We start from the raw sequence: 15,698 nt of genomic DNA, 5'->3' as shown, positions 1-15,698 counted from the left end.
TATTAGCATAGTTAAAGTTGAAAGAGATGTTTTAAGATCATCAAGTCCTACTACCAACCTAGCACTATCACCATGTTCACCATTATTTATGTCCTCCTCTAGGATGAAAGCTTTTCATCTTACAGGTTCAAGGACTCCAGCTTTTCAATCTTAGTTTCCAGTAGGATGAGAAGCAATTCCTTTTCCCAGATATTGTATTTTCCAGATACATAGCAAGTGCTCCTAAAATCTGATATTGTAGGCAGCTGAATAACTTATCGAGGCTTTTTATGATTTGAAGGAATATGACAGAATACTCATGTTTCACAGAATTTGGTCCAGCTTATTTTCCTCAGTCTTAGATTTTACTGAGACCACCAAAACACTACTGGTCAGGGCAATTATCTTTTTTCATCACTAATGATGACAACTGGGTTCCTAGTGTCACAACACTGTTATTTATTTTCCCTGATGGGGCTTCATCATGCTTTTAATGAACATTAGTTAAAAACAACTGCTAGACAAATTCCTCTGGAAAATTCCAATTACAAGAAGTATAGAGATAAGAGATAAGTTTAAAGCTAGTCTGCATACTTCTGCTTAAGAAAAAGCAGCAGCACAGAAGTTAGTTATGTGACTTTTTTAGTGCAGTCAGAAGATTCAGAGTAGCTGTAAAATGATTTTTTTTTTTAATGTGCTCCTTGAGATTTTAGGTTTACTAATTCTGTTTTCTGCAAGTCAACACATTTTTTTCTCCAACTTAGTCTTGCTGTTACAAGTACCTCATCTTTGTGATGGGTATAGCAATTGAATATTCTAAATGATCTGCTTTATTGTTATGGTCTTTCCACACACAGGTCTCAGGAGTAACACTGATGAATCTTTTCCCTTCATGGGCTGATAAAAGTGACAGAACTCCAGATGCGTAATACCAAAACTCAGTCTACTCTGAGCTAGACAGGCTACTCTGGCCTCTACTTCCCGACTTGGGCTGCATTAAGGAGGCAAATGTTTGTAACTGTTGTTTTTCAGTCCATTTTCTTTTTACTACAGTTTCTTCTGTGATTCCCAGACTATATTTTATAACTGCCATATGAGCCCACTTCTTGAAAGCAGGGCGTGTACCAGCCAGAAACAGCGGCTTCCAGCTCAGCTCACTTGAGTCTCCCTCAGCACACAGGCAAAATCAGAAGCACCCATTTGTATGGCTGACCATCAGCACGGGTGCACCTGCAAAGAAGCCTGTAGGATATCTGCAGCTCTGACTAAGGAGGCTGGAGCTAGGGCATTAGGGGAGTGAGTGTATATAACAGGAAGATGAAAGAAGTGATTGCACAGCTTTGAATTCATTCATTCAAGCTCATTTGTAAATTCAAGGAATAGATAACACCCACTTGTAAAGGCATGAGTTGTTGTCATCATCAAGTAATACTCCTATGTAATATTAATTCGGCACTGAAGATCAGTTTCTTTCAGTTCAATAGCTCCTCTTTTTTTTTTTTTTTAACTTGGATGTAACTCAACTCCCTGTTTCTTAAATCTCTTTCCATCTACCCGCCAAGTCAGAGACGCAAAAAAACAGGAAGAATGGAAGGAACCATTCTTCCCATTATTAAATTAGAAAAGCAAGTCCCAGAAACCTTTCTCCAGTCTTTTTTTTTTCCTAATTTTTGAATACACTGGACTTACATAGAAGACATTTAGCTTTGCTATTTTTGAGAAATGGAAGAAAATGATGTTATGTCCCTACATACCCCTTGTGTTTACATTTATCAAGTAAAGAATGACAAATATGCTAACTCATTTTTTCATAACAAGATAAGTGGTAATGGTGCTGTTCTCTAGTCCAGGCAACCCACAATTATTTGATATTCAGCCACTCTGGAAAGTTCATTTTGCTGCCGACTGTTCACCAAGGATCAGTCACAGAGATAACAGAGGCTTGGGAGTTCTCAGGAATATTCTCTCTTTTGCAAATGAGCGAGCAAGTGAAGAATGTTTTTCTTTTCTGCATTGCTCGCCAAGAACCTTTTCCACATGCTTGTGGGACCTCCTGTTTTCCTCATGCAGTAGGTATTGCCCTGTCCCAAAGAAAGAGAGATGTTGAATGCCAGGAGAAAAAAAATTCAGTGCAGGAAAGTATTTTAATGAAACAAGACACAAGTCCTCCATGGAAAGTCTGTAACCTCAATGAGATCAGATAGCAAAGTGATACCAAAACTGCTTTTGATATTCCATTGATGGTCCTCCACTTTTGACTATCGATCTGATGCACGAGGCTGTGCCACAGCAGTAACATTTGCAGGCTCCAGCTGTTCTTGGGAGACAGCTGGAACAGCCTTGCTGGTCTTCATGGCCTGCGGTCTTGTCAGTCCAACCTGCAGCCTTATCAGATTTCCCCAGCAAAGCGGAGCTGGGTGACCTCCCTGAGGCAGAGAAGTCTCAGCACAGGCGCCTTAAGTCTGTATGGAGTGATGGACAAGAAAGTTGCCTGACCTTTCTATTTTCCTGAAGGTGTGGGCAACTTCTAATCTAAAAGAAAGGAAGTCATATTTCAAAGATATTTAATAAATTTAATGGAAAAGTATCTGAAAACCAAATTTTTCCTACTCAGAAAGAAGAGATTAATAACTCAAGTGATCTATCATTTTGATACTGAAGATTTCTATACTTCATATTTACATAGAAAATATGTTGCATTCATAAATTTTCCAACTGTATAGAGCTAAAACATATAGTCAAAGCTGGCAAAAACCCAAGTTTAGTGGTTTTTTGGTATACAAAAAAAATACCAAAAATTAACATCAAGTTAAATAAACTTTCCCAACTTTGCTTATATATGTTTTGATATTGTTGTTGCTGTTTCCTACCACAAACAATTAATTTTTGCTATTTTTGAGTCCAAGGATTACAAAAATACAGCAGCAGAAAGCATATGAATGCACTTATGGGCATTATATTGAACTTTCAGCCTACAAATTACTAGAAGAAGTGTAATGAGCTATTAACAAATAGCAAAATAGAAGTGTTTGGTAGGACTGATCTTGATAAGTTCCTCAGTTTGCAGCAAGGGATATTTAGATAGGATGGATATCTGCCCTGCAGCGAGCAAATACAAAGGATCCATCCTGAGCTTTGGCACTAAATCATTCCACAAAACACATGCTACAGGTACTGTGCTATAGAAACAGAGATTCTTTAGAATGAAACAAAGTGACTGACATACACAGTTTGAACACTGCAAATTAGTACTGATTAATGCTTTTGGAGCTGCTGTAGAAATATGGGCAAAGAGGATGCTTTTATGAAGGCTGGATCCAGGCTGCAGACATGAGGTGCTGGGGGTCAGTAACAGTGGCTCACAGACTCTTCAACTCCTGTGGCATGTCAAGCAGTCTGCCCAGTTTTTTGAAAGCTGTCCAAGCAGCGTCCTTACTCAGCTTTTGCAAAGTCCTGGTGTCAGAATGCAGATGGTATGAAAAACATTGCCAATGTCTTTTCTAAATGATAAATATTTTATTAGTGTTTTCTGCACAGGGAGGAAGAAATGGTTCTGATATTAGAGTCCAAACACACAGCAGGCTCTCCAAAAAGAATAAATTCCTCAGAAATTTCAGTTTTCCCTGGAATTTATTTCCACAAAGGAAAATAGAGAAATGATTTTTTAAAAAGCAACTCACCTGAATTAATATGGAGAACCAGTTAGCATAGTTCATGTTATCTCTCAAGACCAAGAACTCAATGAAAAACATCTATTATCTAAGTATGTACTTGAATAATATTATATGGTATTTAATATTTACAAGTAAGATTATTATTATGAAGTAATGGACAGGGTTGCATTATGCCATCTCAGTTGCATCTTTTTAGTCACCAAGCTAAGTGCAAGGTTCTATTTAAGCAAACTTTAACCATGTCTGCAGTCCAGCCATCAGTGGATTACATATACACATTTTGCTGACAGAAGCCTCTATTATACATAAAGCTAGAAAGGCAAAGCCTGTGCTGCTCCCAATTTGTATTTCTTGCATAAAGGCACTCTGCTGGCAGCACTGTGATTCGACAGTGTGATTGCAATAGGAGCCTTTCCTGGCTGAGCTATCCAGGTGATAATTGACACTTCACCACATCCATTATGTACGAGATAGCTGTGCTTCTAGATTTTATACCTGTATGTATTGTGTGCATTGGTTCCTTAGAGGTCTGCATTATCTTTGAACTGAGATCATTCAGGTAGACTGATGTCTAACGCAACAGGGAATTCAACGTGAGGGAAGCCTCTCTGGCAAGAAGCAGTATAGGTCAGAATCAATTTTAACTCTCCTTACCAAAGAAAAACAACCCATCCTGCAGAACCAAACAAACTGCACCAGTTTGAGCCTCCACCCAGAAATCTGGCAATCTGAATTACACTCTCTTATTGAGCAGTACTTCCCTCCGCAGGAACAATGAATCAAACAAAATAAATAAATCTTTACACTTCCCTGTTCTTTCCACCTCCCAGTTAATCATACGTCATTTTAGAAAACCTAAGCAATCCACAGCAGGAGGCAAAACTGCCATCACAGAGCGCGTTTGCAGCGTCACATTGACCTCCAGGAGCAGGGGGTGGGGGCTGTGCTGGCTTCCCGTTTCCAGCCCGCCCGGAGAAGCAGGGTGCCCGAGGCTCGCAGGGGGAGCGGCCGGAGCTGCTCTGCCCCAGCTCCCGGCCGCGCCGAGCTCCACCGCGGGCTCTGCCACCCTCGGGGGTGCCGCTGCTGCGGGAGCGGTGCCCGCCGCGCCGAGCTCCACCGCGGGCTCTGCCACCCTCGGGGGTGCCGCTGCTGCGGGAGCGGTGCCCGCCGCGCCGAGCTCCACCGCGGGCTCTGCCACCCTCGGGGGTGCCGCTGCTGCGGGAGCGGTGCCCGCCGCGCCGGCCGCAGCTTCCTGCCCACTCCCTTCCCCGCGCTCTGCAGCTCCGGCGCGGCCCTGCCCGCCGCGCTCCTGGTGCTTTACAGAAAGTGCAGCGGTGCGGGGATCCACAAAGGGCCCCAGCCACGCAGAACGCACTGACCGAATTAAGTCTTTTTTTCTTTCCTAGGGGAAAAAAGGAAAGAAGAAATAATCTCCTAGCAATCTTTTTCCCCACACAGACACATTTTTCCACTTCTTGGGACCAGAGCAATTTATCAGGACCACTATTTACCCCAGGATAGGTACCCAATTTTTTGCAAATGTGTTTTTGCATACCATTTTCTACACTCTTTGGCTTGGTGAGTTTTAACACAAAGGTCCAAAATGTTAGAAAATAGATGTTCAATTAAGCCTGATAAAGCCTGGTCCATTATTCCCTTCCCTCACTAGCAGATGCCAGGAGACGATGTTTCTTTTCTAGGCTGTGGAGAAGACTTGTTGTCCACAGATGTTCTTGGTAAGGGGCTGCTTTTCAGACCATCTGCTTTCACTGCAGAAAGTGACTGATTTGTCCAAGCTCCTGTCGCTACTTGAGGAGTTTTGAGTTCTGACGTGCCTGGTTAGCATTTCTAAGATAGGAATTTCTAAAGTTATGGGGGTTTGAGTTCTTATGCTATGCTCTCAGCATTACACAAGGTCCAGAGGTGAGGAATTACCACCAGACAGATCAAGTTTCTAGCCTGAAAGGAAGTTGTGAAATTACTGCAGATGGCTTGGGACAGGATTTCTGGTACCGTTTCACAGAGCATCAAATAGTCCCAATAAGCTTCAGATAAGTACTCTGGATGTTTAATTCCAGATCTTTTGAAATTTGCCCCTCACACATTTCAAGCCTGTGTCCTTTAAGCAGATCTTCTTCTCAATGAGATAATTAAAATTTATTCATGTCTTCTCAGAGAACCCATGCGTTCATTTATGGTCCCAAGGGAAGACTAAATTAACCCTGCTGTCATTTCTTGAGTATTACCAAATGACAATATTTATACTAGATTTAGCAGTAAATCCCTACTTTCAGGGGCAATGTGTCCTAAAATAGTGCAAAAAGGATGTTTTTCTTCCTATATTTGCCGCATGAGTAGCATTAGAGAGACACTTCTTTCCTTTAGGATCTCAGAGGATAAGAAATTTACAGATGGAAATAATGTAAAGGTATTCATTTAAATGTCTTTTCAAAGGGTAAAGGATAGCAGATCAAAAATATTTTCTTCAAAAAGTTTTCTTTTTCTGTCAGTGGAGGTTCTGTAGCTCTTCATTACCTACAGTATTCTTGTCCCCACCACCACCAACCATCCCACCCTTCTTCTGGTATTTCCCCCCAGTGCTCTGAAACACAGAGGTCTCTCTTTTCTATGATTTCCTTCCTTCAAATTCTCCCTTCACATTTCAGTGATGTAAAACAGCCAAGATAAGAAGTAGCTGTCTGTTCCCGGGAGGAGGCTGACGGATGTGCAATTCAGAGGAACAATTCCGTTTTGCCTACTGTGTTCCTAGGATGGGGGGTGGTGGGGAGTGGGGCAAAGTGAGAAGTAAGTTAACCTCCCTATTGCCAGCAAAATAGACACAGCAAAGCACATCAGCATTGTACTGCTCTCCTCCTGAAAGAATAGAATAGTTTAAAAAAGATAAGATATGGAACAGGGTTGGCTAATAACTTGTATGTTTGGTCAAAATACAAAACCAAGTAATTGTTTGTGTAATGCATCCTATTGCTCTTTAAGCATCTGGCATAAACTGTTGTCTTCAGTCATGTAAATCATGTTTCCTCTAGGTCCCTTGTTGCTAGAAAGAGGTGACTGGAGAGCTAGACTGTTACCACCATGGGATAATAGTTACATTTGTTGTGGTTTTTTACAAATAAAAGCATACTGGGGTTTGGTACTGTAAGAGTTAAAGAAGTATATTTGTGTGGAGGATGAGGGGTTTATTATTGTGAGATTTTAAGAGTAGCTTTTTACATTATTTTTATATTATTGATGTGGCTTAATGAGGAAAACACAAGAAATAATGTTTTCTTACTTACCTAAATATAATAAAAACAGCAGAAGTAGAAAAAACTTCCTTGCCTTGGGATCCTAATTCACATTTTAGCAGGAATTCACAGGCAAGAACATCACATTTTATGATGGTAAGGAAGTTCTCCAGTAAGCAACAAGAGGCTGGGTTTCCGTGATTAAAGGATACAGTTGGATTTAGTGGGACAAGTGAGTCCAGGCCAACTGGCTCTTTGCAGTGGGAGATTTTTTGGGGATGAATATGAAAAACTAGGGCATTAAAATGTCACAAGAATTTCTGAGAAATTTGTTACTGTAGATACCCTTTATCTTTCTCAGTAAATAGGAGAAGACAAATCAATAAAGGATCTTCATTATTACCATATTAAGATCTTCAAAGGTTCTTTTTGTCATGCCCATATTTTTAATATCTTGCCTTGCTGCATAAGTGGTGGCCTAGACTCACAATCTGGCTTGTGTGTTAATAAAGAAGCACAGGAACACCAATAGGAAAAAGCACTCTCCTGAGGTACTAAAGCCAGTGTTCTTTGTAGCAGTGGGCAGCAGGAATCACTAATGCCACAAAATAAGGCTTAATGTTAGTGTGAATGTAATCTACTTTAGGGAGTTAACCAAATGATCTGGAGACCTAAGTGTCGTACAGGAGTAGGAAAGAACGTGTATGCATAAGGAATGTAATGGGCAGCAGTCACAGAAGTCCAGGGAAACGGAAATATTATGCTTGCATTATCAGAACGGCAGAATAAATGTTCTTAGTGAACACTATGTGAACAGTGTAGAACCATGAAAACAGAGAACAGTAGAGAAATGGTCCAACTGTGCTAAAAGGTTGCACTTGAGCAGCAACACTAAAATTGAAACCAAGTTAGCAGCTTATCTGGGATCTCCTGCTGCTGAGAAGCTTTTGCCTGAGTTCATCAGGAAAAGCAGAAAAGTAAAGAAACCAGAAGGAAAGCTATTATACTTCACAGCTGAAAAATGAATTATGCTTGTGTGTGTGTAAGTACACACTAAGGAAATAAAGTGGATGATGGTTGGAGTAAATGCCTCCAAGACTTGGTTTACCAGCTTTCCAATTCAGTAAAACAGATCCCAGGATCTGACAGCTAGGGAAACCCTCTGCTTACCTTTCAGGATACAAAAGGAAAGAGACTACAAATTAAGCAATATAAACAGAGAGTGGGAATTTTCTGGGGACTATTGCTCATCTTGTTAGATGGAAAAATGAGGTTTTAGTTATGCAGCTTGCAGATACTGAACAGAACTTAGCCCCTCAAATGCGTGCTTGGTGAGATCCATCTCTGTGAACAACACGTTGCTGACAAAGTGTGACCGGACTCGAAACCTCATTACTGATCCAGCATGTGTCAGTACTGTTGCCTTTTCATGAAAAAGACCTGCCTTTCAAAAATCAACTGGAATAATTTATTAGATGCTGGAAAAATAGAACACAGAAGGAAGGCTCTAGTGAAGAGGTAGCAATGAAACTGTTTTACCAGGCTTTCAGCAGATGAAGCATTGAGTTTCTTTACAAAAATAAATGGTGAGAGATTGATTCTTCCAGGAGGGCATATGTAGTAAAGTTTTCCCAGAAACTTAATGCATTTAAGATCTATCCTGCTCACAAAATATAGTGTAGATATTGACTTTTCCATATCACAGAAAAGAAAGGCAAGACAATTATGTGATTTTTCTGTTACCTTGTGAGGCCTGAAAATGAAGCTGTGGCTTTGTGGTAGAGCAAAGGGTCCCTGGAGAACAGTGTTTATGTTCTCCATACATATAGTAATGATTCACTAGAGGCTTGATTCCTCTATCTGCCTGGGGAGAGCTGTTTTCCTCTACTTGCTTTGGAGTTTAGCAGAATCTTGCATCTTATGTCAGAGAAAAGCCACTGCGTGTTCGTGTTTCAGACCTTAGAGAGGTCAGACCAGTGCCATAATAAAGTGGTACCTACTCAGGACACCAACAGGCTCATTAATGGTCTCTAATCTGAAGATCTCTTCTGAGCAGAGGCATGAGATACAATCTGTGAAGTTTCAAGGAGGCAAACAAGGAGATAGAGCTTGGATGTTGTTGTTACTGTTTTGTTGAACATGAACATTGCAGCCCCAGGTTATTTCCACACAATTGCTGATAAAATATTTCTAAGATCCGTTCTGGGGCTTTGGGCATTCTTTCTCAGTATCATTATGTTGAGCTGGCATCACCTATGAGGAGTTTCGTAGAAAGTTTCTTATAGCAAAGCTGAATGCATACATCCAGTCTTCTGGCTGCCTCTGATAGATTTTCTGAGTTAGGTGGGTGGTACAGCTCATTCAGAAATGTGTTCTGAATAAAGCATCGATTACCATTTTCCAAGACCTTTCAACTCGATGAGCACTCTGGGGTTTGTTCCACCTCTTCTAAGAGTCAAGCTTCATATCATGAGTCAAGCTCATATAATTTCTAATACAGTGAGCTACAGATGTGTTACTTTTTTCTTGTCTATTTTCTACTCCTTACTGGCAAGACATGAGCATTTCTAAATTTTGTAGATCTGTTTGCAAACTGACAAGCATGTAATGAAAAAAGATATGAAAGAGAAGCCAAATGACATCGCTTAAGTCAGTTTAAAGCTTGATATTTGGTTGTTTATAATCTCAATATGTTAGTTGTTTGTACTATGATAAGAGCATTTTTGGTGTGGAGACTGAGCGACAAGACTTATTGAAGCAATGCAGACAGTGTTTGTTGGTGAGGGAAGTGGCCCGGAAGGCAGGAAGATCCTGGGTCCTAGACCAAGCTGAACCAGTGACTCATCAAACTCTGGGAAAGTGCATTTAACCCAGTTCTGCAACACTGCAGAAATCAGATCAGCTGCCACATGTAACCAGAGCAGGTTTTAAGTCACAAGTCAGTGGTAATATGGGAAATATGAACCCTTTTTTTCTATTCTGAGTAAATAAATGTTATTTCCATCTTGCCATCTCCTGAGCCAATGTTTCACAGTATGGCTGTGGTAATGTTCTTGTATACTCAAGGGGATATTTTCAAGGAAGTGAAACCTCCCCCATTCCCCCCTTTCCAAAAAAAAAAAAAACAACCTTCCCACTCTTCCCATTAAAATTATGTGGAAACAGATATGCAGGATGAAGAAATATCCAAAAAATAAACTGTCATTTATTTTTTAGGATACAGGATAACAATTCAGCCATTCCAGGTTTCAGGTTTTGTAAGCTACAGATACAAATACATTATATTGAGCTATATAGATTTTCACACCTAACTAGGCAAGTAATTAAAAGAGCTTTTTGGTAGAAGAAAGAAATGAAAGATATCATATGAGTTCTATGAGGAGGAATTATAACATTTCTTCTGTTTGAAGTTTTTGGGTGGTTTATACATGCACTAGGACATGCAAAAAAAGAAGGAGCTTTTACAGGTCCCTTCTTTTCTCATATGAGAAAATATTTTAAGACATTTTGCTAATCAAAAGTATATAGATGAGAAAAGAGATTTTCAGTGATAGTTGACTACCAGTTTTTATATCCACAAGAAAGACATTGATTTTTTTTCCCAAATACATTCTTCTGTATGTTAGATTACCTTCCTTAACCACATTGCAAGTGGCAAAACTTTCACAGATGTCTGCATACAGTCCTGATATGTCAGATCCTCTACTGTACCTTCTTTATTTGCTATACCTGTACCCAAGGCTTTCACCAGTGGCAGCACTGATCAACTTGGAACAGAGGCAGTAAGGCTCAGGGAGGAGGTTAAGTTTTGAAATCAAAAGTGGAAAGTGAAATGGGTCAGTTAGAAAGCTAGTCCTCATGGGCTTTTTCTTGACTGAAATAGAAAGGAAATGGTGGGTGAAGCATCTGACCAAGCAGTTAGCAGTAAACACTTCCATCATCAAATGCAGTTCTTTTTCCAGTTTGCAAATCTCTTACCCATTCTTCTTACTTTTAAGGAAACACCAGTCCAGTCCCAAGAAGCAATTCTGAAAAATTGCATAGCAAATTTCCACATTTAATATTTCCACTACAGTAATTTGTCTAACAGACAACCCTGAAAACTGAGCCAGGGCTGTAAACATTATGCTGGACTGGACTCACCCATCAGCATTTATGATAAAAGCAGTGTCAGTCGATCTCCGCTATCTCTGATAAACCTGTGAAAATCCATTCCTTTCAAATCGTGCTGCCAGGGATAGTTCCATACTTCCAGTTCTTGGTAGATATTTCTAATTGCAATTATATAATTCTGCAGGACAAACTTAAATTCAGCTTTTTTGCTTTCTTTATTATATCTGATTCTGCAGGCACAAGATTTAAAAAGGCCGTTTAAAACAGTCACCAACCTCATCCCTCCCAAGGGAAGAAGAACTCCCAGGATCTCTTAAGTATTCACTTCCAAACTAGATCAGCATGTCTGAACCATGTCCAAACCATGACTGTAAACAGAACCATGTCTGTAAACAGTTATCAGAGGAAAACAAATGTAACAAATTCAATTGATAAACGCAGTTCATACACAATCAAACGTTTTTAAGTAATTACAGAAAACATGAAACAGGAATAAAATCTCAGTGGTTATGTCCACATTTTGGGAAACCCTGGCACCATTGCACTGCACTGAAAAGAACACAGGTGCTGCAGCCATGCAAACAGCTGTGCAGCTGGTTTCTGTCAGTCCCCTCCCCACAAGCAGAGCTAGTGCAATAGCCATTGCTGCTGGTTCAAAAGCAAAAAAAGCTTCAAAAGACAACATTGGCAGGTTGTCTTGTTCTTAGTGTAATAGGCACAGATGAGTTTTCAGAAATACTGGTTGCCTGTCTGAAGTATGATTAGCAACTTCTAAGGTTTACCAGTCACAAAGAATAATATGTTCTTAAGTTTCCTGAGTCTGCCAATTTACGTAGGTGAGTAAACGAGACAGGTCAAATAACTGGCATGGTTTATAAATAGACTAAAAAAAAATCTCCATATATAGACTAGTATCCAGACTTTCTATTGTTTCAAGCAAATGATATCATTATTTGGATGTCTTTCCAAAACTGAAAATGACTAGACTTCGGAAACCAGTAGTTAAATATAGAAATTGCTACTTTAATGAGTGAATGCTGTGTTTCATTATTATGCTACTAGTATGTGAACAAATGTCTTTCTGTTCTTAGGGATGGGAAAGGAGGTTTTATTCCAGTAATATAAGATTTTGCACAAAAGCCAAATTCAGATTAAGGACTGATAGTGTCTTTGACTTCATTCCTTTATGGAAAATATTCCAGTATAACTGCACATATCAAGTGATAACACTGTCCACTAACTTGTGCCTTGCATAAACCTTGGGCAGATCAAATACAAAATGCACACTGGTTTGCATAAATAAAATATTAGAATAAAAATTAAAAGAGAAACAATCTGTGCCTTTCAGTGTCACAGCCTCCCTAATAAATGATTACATCTACCTTGGCAAGTCACAAAAAAATCACAGAATTAAGTCAAAGGACTTTTTTCATTGCTGATAACTAGAAAACACTTCTGTCTTCTGTAATACTGTTTTTGAAACCACCTAAGTAGCTTCTGTGGAGATACATTTAATTTCTAGGGATGGGGTGTTGAGAATAAGGACTCATGTTAAGATGTTCCAGCACTCTTAGTCAAAAGACCGCTATCCTTTTAGATGAGGAATGCCATGTTGAATGTTAGATGAGAGTCTGTTGTCTCATAAGAAATGATGATAGTGAAATAATATGCATCTCTAAAAGTATGCATTTACAAAGATGGGATCAAGTTTAACAAGAAATCAAATTTTAATTTATCAATCCAGATTTTACTTTAGCTACTGCTGCATCCTTACTTTCTCTCAGATTTAGCTAAAATAAATCCCATTTGAACAAAGAACCAGGTATAAATTTAAACATCTACATATCCACAAGGTGTCTGAGTTCTCGTTACAATCAAGGAAGCCAATGGGCTTGCCTTAACTAATAGTAATAATGAATGCAGGTATCTTTGCTTACCTTTATTAATACATTTCCATCTTCGAAGTCTTACTAGGCTTATACCTGTGGGGTGTTTCTTCTGCAGGCAAACCCAATTCTGGCCTTGGTAAAAAGGAACAACATTTTTATTCTCATTCTGTAATCATTGTGGGTATCAGTTCATGGCTGTGTAATATTTGATCCTTTGTAAGACATAAGAGACATTTTTAACCATGGTTGCACACCCCTCAAAGAGCCTGCAGCATCACCTGTCTCCTGCTAATATATGTTCAAGCCTTAGTTGATGACGAAGACAAAATTTGTCATTTCTTTAGGCAGCTGAGTTACCTGTCTCAAATAGAGAAGTGCCAGATTATGTTTTTCTTCCTTTTCTGGATGCAATTTTGTTCCAGAAAAAGCCTTCTGCATCTTAGCCCTCCTTCATTAGCTCCTGAAAGCTGGAGCACTTTCATGCAGAGACCTGGGGCAGCTTTTTAGGATTCCCTTTCTCATGGCATTACAGATTCTTCAAAAATAAGCAGGAGTGCTATATTTTTCTATAGAGGTGACTTTTTTTTTATTGTTTGACATTTTAAAGTGTTTTAACTGGGTTTTCTATCTTATATTCTTTCTTAGCATAACATATAATCATCTCTGTGATGGAAAAAAAGGAAAAATATGGCTGAATCCAACTTCATTACCTGTAAAATACGAGACTACTATTCTCTGACTTCTTGACAGAAAACTATGTCACAACATAGTCTGCTTGCTTTGAAATGTGCTGTTTGCAAACAAAGTCATGTTGGACAAGTAGGCAAGACCCCTGGACAGTTATTCAAATATCTGTGCTTTGTACACAAGCAGCTTTTAAGCATTACTCTTTGACTGAGCCTCTTAAAGACCTTTTTTTTTTTTTTATGCCTATTTTATCACAGCAGCTCTTTCTGCATTCCATCTGGTTTTCTGGGTAAATATGTGTTTGGATTAAAGCCACAAAATGGTTTTATGAAAACATGAAGGATAAGTTCACACTCTATCAGATCTGGCTTCTGCCATTGTTCCAAGGCAGACTCTCCAGACTGCAACAGGAGAACTTTTTAATTTGAAGAGGGGTGGTAAATAGTACCTCAAATAAAGTGAACATGTGGAGCTGTGAAGTTTCATTTTGAAATGAAACTATGCAGCCTTCAAATCAAGGCTGCATGCCAGAAGGTTCATATAATCAAGAGTCACAAGCAAGTCCATAAGAGGAAAGTCTTTTATAGCTTCATTTCTGAGAGATACAGAATTCATGTTTCCCATCTCTGACTCCAACATACTTGCTGAAACACTTGAGAAGACAAGTTTCTGTCTGTTGGGGTCTTCTCAGCATTGAAGACTTTACATTCTTGCCCTTCCTTTCCTCGTCCCAGACATCAAACAAAGGCATCTCTGTCCCTGGGAGCAGTAGTCCCTTTGGATACTTCTCCTTTGTTGACATTCCCATGCCCATCAGGACTCAGAGCTGAAGCAAGCTGCTTGCTTTCTTGGCATCCTGCTTCCCAGTTTTCTCTATACACTCTGTCATAAGAGGGAGATGGCACATGAAACTTCACACTGGTTTATAAAACATAATTGATTGTCACAAGTATAGATCTTCTCATTGCATTGGGAAGGTTCCATTGGGCAGTGGTTAGGAGACCAGCTCTTGTCATACAGTTGGTGGTAAGTCTCTTTGTGTTCTTCCCGGGACCAGTTTCCTCCTCCAGATTTTTTTCATGGAAGGATATGTAAATACATGGCTCCCCCTACTTTTGGTGGGAAGTGTAAACATTCATAAGATTTCAAGGTCACGCACTAAATTATTCCAGTTGCCATTCATCCAGTCTGGAAAAGGTTCTGGCTCCCATTCAATATGAAAGAAAGAATTAGTTCTTAGCGAAATAATTCTCAGAACAGTTGGGAGAGAGGATCCACACCCACATCTTTTCCTTCCTCTCTGCCTGTGCCAATGATCTCTCCCTTTCCCTGGACAATTAAGGTCTTCACAGTGGTCTTGCTGTCCCATGCAGTAGTAGCTACTGGACTGTGAGCAGGCAGTTTCAGATGGCTGGTTCCGTCTTTGACATTGTAGCTCTGAGGAAAGACTGAGCCTGTTCCTGGGCAGTCCAGGCCTCCTCTGCTGACAGCATTCTCTGTACTTGTTTTGAGTGGCTGTTTATACATGTTTCTAGAGAAATAAAGTTTGGCAGCAGGAAACAAATGTTTTCTACTCTTTGAGGAGTAAAATGTTGGGTTTGAGCAAATACAACTGTGCTCTCACACTTGAATCCGACGAAGTTCTTCTCTGGTGATGATCAGCAGCAGGAGTACTCAGTTTCTAAGTCAGGGCTGTATAAACCAAATTTGAAATTAATGTCCGTATCAACAGCTGAAGGTCAAATGTGAAAGCAGGGGTTCATACTGGAGGTGTGGCCTAGTCCGGTCTCCCTGGCACTGACACAGAGGGCTGACTCTCAGGCATGCCAGGAATTCCCTCGGGTCTTCCAGGCTGAAGCCTCACTTGAAGCATCTGAATGTGCTGCTCGAATGTGCTGTTCATTGCCCCACTGCAGAGGCATGCAGTATGTCAGCACCTCCAGTCATAGTTCAGTGTTTCAGCAAGCTCCCAAAACCTTCTAAAACATGCCTTGGTGAAACTTAGGTGAACAGAATGAGGCTTGTCAGCACAGAAGTTAATGCACAACTACAACCTACAAAATGTTGTGAAAGAAGACGTCGGTGTATGGAGTCTTTGATTCCAAGTT

The 15,698-nt window shown here is 40.0% G+C and overlaps 1 protein-coding gene across 2 annotated transcripts in view; it reads left to right on the top strand.

Annotated features, from left to right (window-relative positions):
* The window catches only part of COL4A2 (collagen type IV alpha 2 chain), a 145,527-nt gene that overhangs the window by 22,934 nt on the left and 106,895 nt on the right, over nucleotides 1–15,698 (top strand). The window lies entirely within an intron of this gene.

The sequence above is a fragment of the Corvus moneduloides genome, chromosome 2 (genome assembly GCF_009650955.1).
Source record: "Corvus moneduloides isolate bCorMon1 chromosome 2, bCorMon1.pri, whole genome shotgun sequence".
NCBI classification, from domain to species: Eukaryota; Metazoa; Chordata; class Aves; order Passeriformes; family Corvidae; genus Corvus; species Corvus moneduloides.
This window is presented reverse-complemented; position numbering and strand designations above follow the sequence as displayed.